Source organism: Pinus tabuliformis, chromosome 6 (genome assembly GCF_031772625.1).
Source record: "Pinus tabuliformis cultivar Carrire ecotype Pingquan chromosome 6, CPIR1, whole genome shotgun sequence".
NCBI classification, from domain to species: domain Eukaryota; kingdom Viridiplantae; phylum Streptophyta; class Pinopsida; order Pinales; family Pinaceae; genus Pinus; species Pinus tabuliformis.
In genome coordinates, this window is record NC_142292.1 from 2058209773 (window position 1) to 2058221582 (window position 11810).

Genomic DNA, 11810 nt, shown 5'->3' on the forward strand with positions numbered 1-11810 from the left:
GGTCCACACTCCCTTCTGCTATTTCTATTTCTTCTACCTCCTATGCCTGTGAGGACATTGCTTGGCCCTCGTCTGCCTATGCTATTGCGGCCTCTGCTGCCTACGTTGTTGCTGCTACTTCTGCAGCCTTCTTCTGCTCTGCGACTTTCTGTCCTACTTTACGTGCTGCCCTTACCTTAGTTACTGCTTTTTCCTCTCGCCTTTTCTCTGCCAATTGAGTGACGCACAACTTGGCATCATCCTTTTTCTTTTGTGTTGTCGCCTTCTCCAGTTCTACCAGATTTGGGGCGCGCCATTCGGGAGGCCATGTCTCCAAAATAGTAAAAATTATGTCATCAATGGCTACAAAAGGTAGCTTCATCCACTGCTTCATCAGATCCTTTCACACCTTGATATAGATGTTGTACATATCATCTTTGAAGTCGGTAAAACTCTGCAGACTATTATACACCGTAGGCGATAGGCACGGTTTCTGGCTAATCCACATCCAGATGTTCATGTCCATGAACACCCAGAAGATTTTGGTGTCGCGGATCTGTTTCGCATCCTTTGTGGCCCAGAGCGAATCATACTTCACGGCCTCCGGTAATTCTCTGTCGATGTTGGGGAACTAACTGTCCTCCAGCAGTTCTCCCACTATGAGCAATATGGATAATAGAAGCCATGAATAGTGGAAGGTCTTACCCTGCTCCTGGGCTTCGCGACAGTTCTTCAAAAATTCCTCACAGAGGAATTTAGACCAGTTGAACTGGACCCCCTCCACGCACTGCTCAGCTAGTACGATCACCGATGCTATTACCTCATCAGCACGACACTTCCTCATGACTTTTCCGGCCAGGATTTGGGTGGCTACACGGACCCCTTTATCCTTGATGCTGGAGATAGTGTAACCCCTCTTCTTCTTCTCCATCTTATATTTTGTCTTCATGGCCTCTGCAAGGGAAAAATAGCTACCTTTTCCCTCCGCTATGGTCGTGGGCCGAGAGATGCGGTGAATTAGATCAGCCATGATGGGGATAGGCTCATCCAGCCACAGGTACCCATCATGCACCAAGCAGAGTAGCTACCTGATGATGAAAATGGTGATTGTTGCATGGTGGAAATGTGGTACCCAAAGTAAGTTCAGCAACCCGGCCTTTTCCACACTGCGCAACCACTTCCGCAGCTCTAGCATTGTCACCACCCCCGCAGTGTTCTGCTTCATCAGATTCCCAGTCTCCAGATGAGGGAACTTCTTGTGGTCAATGAGGTCCCAGTATTCGAACTTCATGGTTGGCACGTGGCCTAGGTGCATGCCTTCAAACACGATGTTGTCTAGGAGGAGCGGGGTCTGGAGAAGACTCTTGGTTTCATCCAGATCCTTTGGCACTTTAGTCTTCCCTTTCCGCGGAGGGACATATGCAGGCAGTTTTTTTGTAGAGTGTAACGGTTGGATATCCTCCTTCATGTCTTCTTCTTCTTCCTCTGCGGTGATCAAGGCATGAAATTCTTCTTCTTTCTCATCTGTTTCTATTGTGACTGCTTTCCCCTTTTCTGCCATTGATAATTTATTATGTCGCAGATTCCTCGGGGACACGTGTACTGGACCCATTACCTGTTTATCCTTTTTGGGCCTCGGTGTTCGCAGTGATTTGGGGATTTCTGTGACAACCCCAACACCTTCTGTAACACCCTCCACCATTTGGGTCTACGCGGCCTTGCTGGCGGTTACTTCTTCAATTCCCAAACCATCCTTAGTGGTCGTCATCATATCTAGGCTGTATTTTGTCACTCACAAACTTAGGGGCTCGATTATTGCTCAGATATTAATGCTCAGTGCTCTGCTCAAATGCTCAACTCTCAACTGACCAAGTGTTGTTCACTGGCTAGCCCTTTGTGTTTTGTAACGCCTTTTGAATTCAAATTCGACTGTTCCCCCCAATTTTAGGCCATTATTTCTTTCTTGGTGGCATATTTTCCCAAATCTTACCCATAAATCGTGTCTTAAATGTCTGTTTCCCACTCCATTTGACCTCAAATCGCACATCCCATCGTGAATAGTGACCTCAATGGTCACTTCCCAACAAACCCGCGCAGTATTGTAGCTCTTTGTGTGCGGTCGCAGACCTTGTGACATTTTGATTTTGCGCGCATCTCCAATATCGCGCATCTCCCAGGAAAAATAGTTTATAGTCACGTGCTCCCTTTCAACTGCGTGGAGCACTAAGACTGTTCTTCCTATGGCTAGTTAGGTGGTCGCACCACCCGTGCAGAGCTCCATCCCGTCCTTCGTCATGGTTGGCGGAGAATCCCCACCTTCCATTGTTGTAATTGGCACCGCGCACGTTACTTGCAACATGCTACCTTGGTCACTTCGTTGGCGATATGCGTTTCGAGCCAAGGCAGCAGACTAACCAGTTCACAGTGATAATCCTCCAACTTGTTAGTACGATTGTACGCACCTTGCCTTACCATTCCTAGTTTTTCAACGAGAAATTCTTACTTTATTTCATCTTCCAACTTCTTGACCTCTGCGTCCATCAAAGTGCTTTTCTCCCTTAGCCATACCCGGTCTTTTTTAAGTTCGTGGAGTCTACAGTTTCCCCCTCGGATTTCTTCCTCAAGTCCAATATGTTCTCTTTCTCACAGCTGTGTGATTTCTTCATTTTGAGCTTCGCGGACAGTCGTATCTACGATTGCTGCTATGCACAGACTCAGTTTGGCATGCTCCACAGATACTACAGTCCCTGCTTCATACTTCATCTTCGAAAATGCTCTCACGGTCATGGTTTTGCACACAGTCCTATAGGCCCATCGAACTGCTAGTACTTGCAGGTCCCAATTAGTGCGTCTCACATGGTGGACCCTGTTCAGCACTTCACACACCTTGTCAAAGGCTTCCCTGTGAATAATCTTGGAAGTGCTTTGTCTTATCATAGTTCGTCGTTCGCGCACTTATCTTGCCCGCTCCTGCTTACCAATCTTGTTTCCTACCATGAGGACGGTATGCATTCGTGTAGGCTGCATACCATATGCCTATACCCATATGGAAAAGTGGGTGCCCAGGTTGTTTCGTCCATCATGCCCAACTTCCATCCATAGCTGAGGTTTTCCAAACTGTATAAGCATCACCCTTTTGCATTCATTCCAATCCTCAAAACTCTGTTGGTGCATACCACACCACCTTGCGGGCATATAGCGCAGTGCCCATTTTCGAGCATCAAACCATTGCTATTCTGGCAATTCGCTTTCAAATTTGTTCAGGAATTCATCTACTGCTGTCAACCCGTCATACATAAGCAGATCCCTTGTCTCTGTTGCTACACAACATAGTGAATTTATCATCATGTTGCAATTTAGAGTGGTTACCTTGTGTAATTGATTCTGCCATCGTTCTATTTCCTCGTCTGAATCTGAAGTGTAGGAGCTTTCGCGCTCCCACGAAATCCTGCCATCTGTTGTAGGATTCACTCAGTCCTGCTCTTGCGCAGTTATCTTTTAGATACAGTCGAGATCATCATCTCTATCATCATTGCGCACCGGCTCTGTGTGGCGCGATCCTTCCGCAGGGTCTAGCGGTACCACTACGCGTAGTGACTTTTTCTCAAAAATCATTTTGCGCTTCTTTAGATTTATCAATCCATTCATATCGGTGGCCTAATCTATTCCTAGTAGCATGGGATAGGGATTTCTGTCATCAACAATCTCTATCACTTCGAAATATGAAAGCGCGCTCGCACCTTCAATATCCAACGTTACTCCCTGCAATCTTCCCATGGGTAGGATCTTTTGTTGGTTTTCCATTCACAATTGAATAGGAGACCACTGTAATGCGGGCCTGCCCATGCATTCCCATATCTGCTTTAGCAGTACATTCGTGTTCGATCCTTGATCCAAAATTACTTGATCCATTTCATACTCCCCGATTTGTGCATCCCTTCCTGTTCACGATGGATGTTTTCTGAGCTTCTAGACTACACGTGGTTTTCCTGACCTAGCGCACCTAGTGATAAGTTCTTGCATTCATTTCACCACTTTGATGTCACACAGTAGCTTCATGCATGTCTACAGAAAGGTAGTGAGCACTAAAGGATCCATCTCTGGTTCTAGCTGATCCTTACTACCTGAAGTGGAGGCCTCCGTGAAGCTCTTCTTATCTTCCTTTGTAGGAGCCTTGTGAACCCATGCACTTTCTTGAGGCTGCTTTTCTTTGTCATCTCCTGTGGTGATACCAATTTGAAGCATGATGTTTACATTTGGGTCCTCTTCGTGCGGCTCGAACCTCATCATTTGTAGATTCTGAGTCGAGGGAGACTGGAGTTTTCCTTTATTGCGCAACCTCGCTATCAAGGGAGGGCAGTCCTCCCTCTCGTGATCAAACTAAGTACAATATAAACATTATGCTCTTGTAAGATTTGTACAATCATGGGCATAATGCCTTTTCCCTCCGCAATTGTAACAAATCAGTTGTCTGCGACCCCTTCCTAGTCCCATTCCACCTCAACCTCATCCACGCCCCTGAAATCTAGTGCGCGCCATCCCTGCATTTTAATCGAAGGCTCATGTTTCGGTCTGCACCCTGTAGGTAGGGGTCTGATCCATCATCACTTCATAAGTTTTGCAGGTGCACTCATCATGGCCTACCAACCTACAAAAATTACAAAACAATTCTTGGGACGTCTGTGTATACTTCTGTAATAGATGACAATTATCCATAGCATGTTTTCCTCCTATCTGACAAATCGCACACCATAATGCAGGTGCCACACTTGGTCCTGCTTGTGCCTCTAGTCTTAATGGCATTAGACCTCCTGCCACCAAGTAGTTCACGAAGACTAGAGAATGGTCCTTGTCATGTCCTTGTCCCTTGCATTTTACGCACCATAAATTTTTTAGTTGCGTGTGGATTTGTTGAACTCCTGGGCTAGGATCTTATATAGGGGTCTCATGCAGTCTCATTGCAATCTCCAAGGTTTTGGCCTGGGTGGATAACTTCTACTGTGACAGCCCCATCCTTAGATGTGGCGTTAGTGATGCTACAAACCATGTGCGGTGTTGCCCATCTGTCAAAGTCATATTGGCTTCACGAATCATATCCTTCAGTCTCTGATCTAGCTCCCGGGGGGTCTCGCCTGGAAGCATTGTGATTTCCTTAAACCCGATAATCGACTGTGTCTCCGATTTTGGCTTGCTAAATTCCCTGTTTAGCGCAAATTGGATATCTGCAATCCCTGAGTTTGGATTGTCATTAGAGTGCTTAATGTACCATGGCATTGAGCGATCCTGCAACGTGCTTACCAGTGTTTCCTTCTTTATGTTATCATCTGTGACCCCTTGCACTTCCCATACAGCCTTTACCATGAACCAAAATTGGTCCGGATCTTCGTTCCCTACTCCTTTGAATACCAGAAACTTTATTGCGCTCACCATACTGAACTATGGTGGTGGCAAAGGTGGTGTGGGCGAAGATGGGGGTGAAGATGGTGAAACTGGCAGTGGTGTGGGTGGGGATGGTATGCGTGGAATTTGCTGCCTTATCAGACTAATCACAATTCTTGGAGAAACTTTTGCGAGCTCTTCCTTGCTTTCTCGCAGAGGTGAAATCAAGGGACTAGTCTCTAATTCTTCGCTACTTCCATTTCTGCAAATCTTCCCACTTCACGTGTCCCCAAACATTAATTTATTCGCATAACCCGCTTTTCACACAGTAGCATTTTAATCCAATTGTTCAAAGATTTAATGTAATTATCTCGCGGTCCTTTGAGGAAGTGTCGTTCCACCTCATTGTAGCTGACTGATGTATCTACCACGAACTCGATGATAAACCCTCCTATAATTCGATCGAGCCAATGGTCCACAGCACGCGTGATTTTATCTTCTAACACTTCTAGTCTGTGCACCAACTTTGGAGTCCACACGATTGGTTTGTCAAGCCTACACCTTCCCTAATTGTCTGCTAGCTTCGTGATCCACTCGTACAACTCAGAGGGGAAGGATGCAAAGAGAATCTTGTGGATTTTTGTATACATGTAGCGCTCTAACCATTGTTCCTTCGATACTCGCAGATTCCTATTTTCCTGCACCGTGAACTCTTGAATCTTTTTGTCTAGCCACTTTTCAATTTCTTTCTTTGTTGGATTCCAGTGACACGACATCAGACATCCCTTATGTAGATCCCAGTCCTAGCAACAAAACCATTTGTTGGCTTATTAGGGCCTGACCCAGGTGTAGATCTATAAAAAGGGTCTCTTTCACCTCTAATTACCTCACATTAATATGTCAATCCGGGGGCGTTTTGTTATTTCAAAGAGTGACTCAATCTGAGGCTATCATTTGTCAGAGTAATGCTAGTAGTACAGTGTTAACAAAAATACAAGAGTAAACGGATGCTTGTCTATAACTAAGTTACTTCAAATGAATAAATCACACACTGCAAAACTAGGCAACTTATCAGTCAAGGGTTCGACAGCAATAGCCCATCCCTTTGGAAACTGATGGAAAGGAAATTAGAGCATGGACCACGGGTCTGGGAGCTAAACAGTAAATGCCAGGGCTCACTACAGCCACAGATCATCTCTCACACCAAAATAACAAATGCGAGTAAATGAAATGGCAGGTAGATAAATGGAACAGCAAATAAGAAATCGAACAGCAAATCTGGAATGGAACAGCAATGCGAAAATGGAACAACAATTGTGAAATGGAACAACAATCGAACAACTAAGTCTCGCAAGCAGTAATCAAGCGTTATCCTACCAACTCAAATGCACTCGTTGTAATCAAACATCAATATTTCATTCTCCAGGCAAATCAAGCAGCACGCACTAATGGAACAACATTAAATAAGTTATGGAACAGCGTTTGGAAATCATACACACACACAACACACTTGAAGAGTAATCTGATCTAGCAACAATCGTCATCAACAGGAATACAACTGCGTTTCAAAATGGAACAACATTACTCCTGAATCGTAAAGAACACAACTTTCAGATAAATTCCATAACACGGTTATATAGCATAGGAGCTCTGTAACAAAATAGTAACAATGTTCAGTCAAGACTAATAATATTCAATCAACTCTGAAAGGATTAGTGATATAATGCAGAGTCAATACAACAGTTATTGTCTGTAAAAACCTTAATGAACGAATCTTAACAGAGCATATGATGTAACTTATAAAGCATATCAGATTACCAAATAATGACGATAAGCAAACCACACAGAAATCAAATCGTAATGATACAGAAGCAAGTGTCCTCCGGGGCCGGGCCCTCAGCCTCAAGGGTACACCACTTTAAGTTAATCCAGACGTAGAGATAAGATAATCACCAAGTTTATATTAATGCATAAAACAAAAAGTACAATGAGCCAAGTTCAACAAGACTCGATGATCAAAGTTCGATCTTTACTAGAAAGTTACATAAAAGCATCACCCCCAAAGCTAACAGTGTCGTCCCTTTATATAAGGGTGACGACGGAGATGTCTAAGCAATAAGATAAATAAAGCAGCGATCCCTCAGGATCAAAGATCCTGAGGGATTCGCCAAACTGTTAATCCTTAATCACTTCTTTTCTCCTCCGCTGAGCTGGTGTCTTCTCCTCCTTTTCCAGACCGGTTTGCTTCAACCTACTTAGCCTCGTTTGCACTCGGTCCTTCGTCAAAGGGACAGCAGTTACCCTGTTCTTGTCTTTTTCTTTGGAGTAGCAGCTCCTCGTTTTTACCCCTTCCTGCACAGGAGAATGACAACTATTAGTGGTTAAGTCTTGCATACTAATCCCACATGTTTTGTTATAATTATTTATTATTTTCCACGTTCATGATGTAAAAAGTTTCACAAGTTCCACTGAAAAGCTATTGAAATGATCATCAAAAACATAGCTTTTCAGTACTCCACACACCCCCCTGCTTACCCTGTTTCATGCCCTCATGAAAACGTTGTAGTTGACATGCAAAGCAGTGAGAGAATAGGCTGGAGAAGGAATCTCATGCGGAGGTCTACAGCCGTGGTGAGTGACTAGGTAGTCAAAGAACTGGCCTGTTTTACCTTCAGGCATCTCATATAGGGCTTGATATCCGGGTGCAGGGTGCCAGATAATTGGACTGTGAAATCTATATCCTAACCAGGATGGCCCTGCCCTCAAAATGCTTTCGCCATAGAAGTTCAAACGGTTTGCAGCTAATTGAAAATTCTCATACTTAAATGGCTCCCTGAGCTGGATGTTTGGATTAGAGATTCGGTATCGAAATTTGGCTGCATCAATGGCGAGGTCTTTGATAGAAAGAAAATATTCTAAAATTTGTCGAATGAGTGCCTCGTGCATGGGTCCTAACGTTTCAATGACACCTGGAGTTCTCATGAGGTTTCTATGTGCTTTCCACAACTGCACTGGGTCCCTAGGCTTAGCCCTTACCCACAAGTCTAGGCCATTTTCCTGCCTCTGGAAAGTATTATAGGCTTTGAGCCATTTAATCTGATTAACCCCAAATGAGATGAATGCTTGCAATTGGATGTCTCCAACAAAAGGGCCAGGTTTCAGTTCAGTCTCCTGGTCTAGCACAAGGTTATGCAAATAGAATTCACATAGCAATCTCTGGACCTTCACCCCATAATGTTTACAACAGTCTATAAAGTCATTGACAGTGTTAATTTGTATAGGGGCGCCTGCTTTAACAGCTTTTATTTTTAATTGTAAATACTGTTCCAGTAAAAACAAAGCATAGTTTTTGGCAGGGGCCCTACATGCTAAAACGTCATTGTATAAAGAACACAAGGTATCCATCTGCTTGATAACAGTATCTAACCTACGAGTTACCTTTGCAACTTTCTCTTGTTCCTTTCGCCACCCTTCAAAGGCCTGGCTTTCGGATTGATTAACGTTCCTTAGTTGCTGTTGTAGTTCTTCATACTTCTCACGAGGGACCGTTTGCTCTCTAAGCCTTTCTGCTTCTTGTTGAGCCTGTTTCAATCCCTTGCGCAAGGTCACTGTCTTTGGATCTCTTCTCCATGCAGCAGTGGAGGCCGGGAGTTTTACCTGAACTTTCTTATTGAGTTGTTTTGAGTTCAGAACCCTTATCACCCCTGAGGGTGGTGCCTCTGTCTGAATTTTCTTGTTGTCTATTTCTTTTTTAACACGAATATCAGCTTGTTGTTGTTCCTTTTCAAATGGAATAGCAGTCTTTTCCTCAGCATCATTTGGAACAACAGTTGGATCTTCAGCAGGGTTTTGAGCAGCAGGGTGATTTTTGATCCTCCGCCTTTTTATCTTGCGGACTTTTACTGCAGTGGTCATCTTTTTCTTCCCTGCGGTATTCCTTACCCTCTCCCTCAGTTTCAGGATCCTGATCTACTCGTGGAGCTGGGCTATTATGCTCAATAATCTCCGCTGTTCCTTTCGTAATTCCCTAATTTCCAACATTTTATTAGAAGGAACAGCAGGCTTTCTGCTGCGTTTTGGGCCGTGACTAGTCCCTGGATCTTTCTCCTGGGGTGCTTCTTCGCTGTTCTGTTCTGGCTGTTCTCGGGTAGGAACCCTAACTGGTTCTGTCACTTCTTGGGCGACTTCTTTTTCTATTCCTACTTCCTCTAGAATTTCCTCTAGTGCCTTGGGAACATATTGTTCCCGTTCAGTGTCTCTTATCTCCTCTTCATCATGAACAGGCAGATTTCCTTCTTCTGCCTCTTCTACATGTGGTTTTTCAGATGCATCTTCTTCCTGGGGTTTGCCGTGGAGGTCTGATGGAGTGGAAGCTTGGCCATACTCACCCATATTGGCCAAGACTGCGGCCAATTCATCTTCTCCCACTGGGTCCTGTGGTGGGCTACCTACCTACTGTCCCATTTCCTCCTCCTGCTTGGATTGTCCAGCTTCTGCCTCAGAATGCTCAGCTTTTGTTTCAGGATGCTCAGGTTCTGTTTCAGAATGCTCAGGTTCTGTTTCAGAATGCTCAGCTTCTTCCTCATTTTCCTCTTCGGATTGCTCAGCCTCCTCGGCCTCTCCTTTCTTTTCTCCTTCAGCTTGTTTTTCTTCTACTTCTGGCCGTGAGAATTGCTCGTCCTCAATTACCACTGGCTGGCTGGTGCTTTCTTGGAGCTTTTCCAGCCTTCCTCTTATCCGAGCTAACCGGACTGATTTTCTACATTTCTCTGGTTGTTCGGGTGTACCGGTGTCGTGCTTACGCTTTGTTGATTCCTAGCATGTTTCTGGTCGTTCAGATGTGCTAGCAACATGTTTTTGTTTTACTAATTCTTAGCGTTTTTCCGGACGTTCTGGTGTGCTTGTAGTATGTTTACATTTTGGGGATGGTGATGTCACCCTCCCCTCAATTATTGCAATTAGCTCCTCCCAGCTGCTTTGCTACTGGGTGAGGCTATGACTAACTATTAATTGAATTAACCCATGGTGGCTGACAACTGACTCTACATGCTGTGCCTTTTTTAGGATTCGTGCAACGTCATGAAGTAATGAATTCAAAAGTGCAGGCAGATTTACAGAGAATTTCTGCTTTAGAACAGCTAAGAGTTTAAGATGTCGTGGTCTTACCACGTCTTTTCTCCCCTCGCAGGTGATGTAGCTTTGCACGGTTCTTACTAATTCTGCCCAGGGCTCTCCTAGCGTCGCTGGCAAAACTCCCTTCCCCTTAATCGTCAAGCTCTGGCCTTCGTCCTGGAAAATTTCCATGATCTTCTGTAATCTTTCCTTCTTTAGTGTCCATACAGGTCCGGTGGCTGGTAGTCCCGAGACTTCTGTGATTATATCGTCGGTGACCGCTATCTGCTTCCCCCTTACTATGGAGTGATCCTCCTGCAGATTCTGCAGGAATTCAATCGCCACTGTTTCATTAGACTCCTGCAAGCGACTGAGATAAGTCAGCCACCCTGCTCTTTCCAAGATCTCCCGGGTAGCAGCGAAGACTATCAACTCCTGAGGTTCCCTTCGAATCGCACTGCTTCCCATGGTTTCACTGTGGATTCTCAATGGAATAGCAACTGCTTGTGTTTGAAACACAGAGAGGGTAATAGGCGCAAGATTTTGAAAAAAACACAGAGCATGCAATAGAAATGGCTTATGAACAGCAACTTGTAAAAAAAAATAGAAATATCATGCCGTTAAGCCATGCCATTCCCTAGTACACTATCTTTCCCGAATAGTGAGCTGACACATAACCATGGGAATAATGAGGTTAACCTCCCCCCCCACAATGTGATAGGCTGTCCTAGCCGTCAAAGAAAGGAGCAGCACCCGATCTGCAACCAAGTCATAAAGGCACAGCGTATGAAAATATGCCATATTTAGAAAAACAATGAATTACCGAAATCGAGGCATAAAGTTGGATTGCGTATTACATAAGAGGCTGCTGTGATATGATGCGAGGCTGGGGGATAGGACGTCTGTCGTACTTGCCAAATCTCAAGTGGTCATTGTCACCTCCTTTGCCATGATTGGTGGTAATAAATGTTCATGCGATATATAAGTCGGGAAATAATGTATGATTAGTGCCTAGGATATAAGAAACAAAAGAGTATTAGTATCTTACCTATTGGTGTAATCAATGTGACTTCAATACCATTAACAGTGCTCTGCTGCCGACAGGTGTCCATAACCTTGGCAGAGTTGTTTATTTCACCCCTGGAACCATGATCCTTTATGTGCATATTAAGGAATGTAATGTCAAAGTGTAGGCCATTATGCTGGCTTGGTAACCAGTTAGCCATAATGCCATTCACGAGGAGGGAGCGAAGAGTGGGCAGGCCGGCTCGTGATGAGACCTCTTGTTCCAAGGTTTGTTTATTTGATATACCTTTTGGACCATATCCCTGGTGTGGTGG